This window comes from Trichechus manatus, unplaced genomic scaffold (genome assembly GCF_000243295.1).
Source record: "Trichechus manatus latirostris isolate Lorelei unplaced genomic scaffold, TriManLat1.0 scaffold00028, whole genome shotgun sequence".
Lineage (NCBI taxonomy): Eukaryota > Metazoa > Chordata > Mammalia > Sirenia > Trichechidae > Trichechus > Trichechus manatus.
In genome coordinates this window covers 9,050,822-9,052,558 of record NW_004443964.1, presented here as the reverse complement: position 1 = coordinate 9,052,558, position 1,737 = coordinate 9,050,822, and the positions used below count along the sequence as shown (strand labels likewise).

The window sequence follows — 1,737 nt, the reverse complement described above, 5'->3', positions numbered from 1 at the left end:
GGAGAGCACGGTGGAGACGCTTGCAAATGACTTAAAATTTGGGGCACGGAGAGAGAGTGAAAAGAATAAAATGATTGGAATCTGAAACCGTTCTATAGGAAGTCAGTTTTTTACGTGGACAGATCTGGTTCTGTCTGGGTGTTCTCTGGCTTGCTTTCAGAAACGAGGGAGAGTTACTGAAAAAGCTTCAGTTGTGTTTAATCATAAAGGCTGATGTTATTCAAGGAGACCGGAAGATGGCAAGGTTCACCATTAAAATTCTTAAATAGCTGTTTCTCAATTCTCAGTAAAAACACATACCTCACTTTTAAATCTTTCTCCTTAAAATTGTCCTCTAAACCTTAGTGTTTTACCATTCATCTATACTAGATACTAGACTGCATAGATACTGATACAGCGTATGTCAGGCCTTCCCCTTGGGAATGGTTAGGCTGTCTTGAGTCCTTGACCAGGCCTTGACAGGGATGAGAAACAAAGGTGTGAGGACAGAGTAGGGGTGGGATAAGAGCTGCAAGTGAGCCTATGAAAAACCCTTACAAACGTTCCTTAAGCCGATTGAAGTGGAATTGCACACTGAACAGATTAATCACCTTTTATACATCTTAAGGGAGTATAAATAGTGAACAAATAGCTTCTATTTATTATCTCTTCCTGGAAACTTCAGAATCCCACTCCTATCCATCCTCAAAAGCATTTCAGTGAAATACTTATAAATCCTTGTAAATTCTGTATCTCTTGCCCCCATCAAAATATTTGGTGCCTTTCAAATTTTCTGATTTCCACTTTGGTTCCTGAGGCAGAGAGTAAATTGGGTACTTGAAAAAGAAACTTTAACCTAGACAGCACAGATAGATAACTGTTTCACCAGCCCCCTTCCCAACACAGGGGCTTGGTTATCTAGTCTTAGCTTTGCCTGTGCCAACCTCATGCTGGAATACATGAGGCCAGCCTTTTTTATGTCTCAGCTCCTTCAGACCTGCAAAAAAAGCGGAGTGCTATGCCAAGGCCAAGGCCAAGATTTGTTTACTCATGCATAACTTCCTTTTAGCTTCCCAGAACTTGAATTTTGTTCTGCCTTCTGCTTTATCTACATTTTCTATTCCCAATCTCCCGTTCTCCCTCTCTAATTATCCCCAGTGGGAGTAATTTAATTCTGCAACAGATTCTCATGGTTACAGAGAAAAATTCCAGAAGTATATCCCTTTATACTAGAATTCTACATAAGGAGGAAGCCCTGGTTGAGGGAAAGAGTATTCTACATTTGGTTATTTTCGTTTAATATTACTGAGGAGTTCATTGGAATCCCAGCAGCTGTCTTTTTCCTTTTGGAAAGACTTTGTGCCCATTCTCTGTAAATGCCATGTGAGAGAGACACTTGAGCATTCTCCTCGCTCGTTCCCCGCCCCCCCCCATCCTTTCTCTAGATCAGAAATTTGCAGGGTGAGAGGGGAGATCAGAACTCTCTCTCAACTATGTCCTCTTGAACAGGGGTCAGCAAACTACAAGGCCCACAGCCAAATCCAGCCCACTGCCTATTTTTGTAAATAAAGTTTTATTGGAACACAGCCCTGCTTATTCATTTAGGTGTTAACTATGGCTGCATTCACACTACAATGGCAGAGTTGAGTAGCTGTGACAGAAACCGTATGGCCTGCAAAGCTAAAAATACTATCTGGCCTATTACACAAAAAATATGCCGAACGCTGTGCTACAGGAATATGATACCTCAGGCTCTTC

The 1,737-nt window shown here is 41.5% G+C and overlaps 1 protein-coding gene across 3 annotated transcripts in view; it reads left to right on the top strand.

Moving 5' to 3' along the window:
• MTNAP1 (mitochondrial nucleoid associated protein 1) overlaps positions 1-1,737 on the top strand; it is a 13,959-nt gene that overhangs the window by 10,139 nt on the left and 2,083 nt on the right. The gene's annotated exons all lie outside the window — the stretch shown is intronic.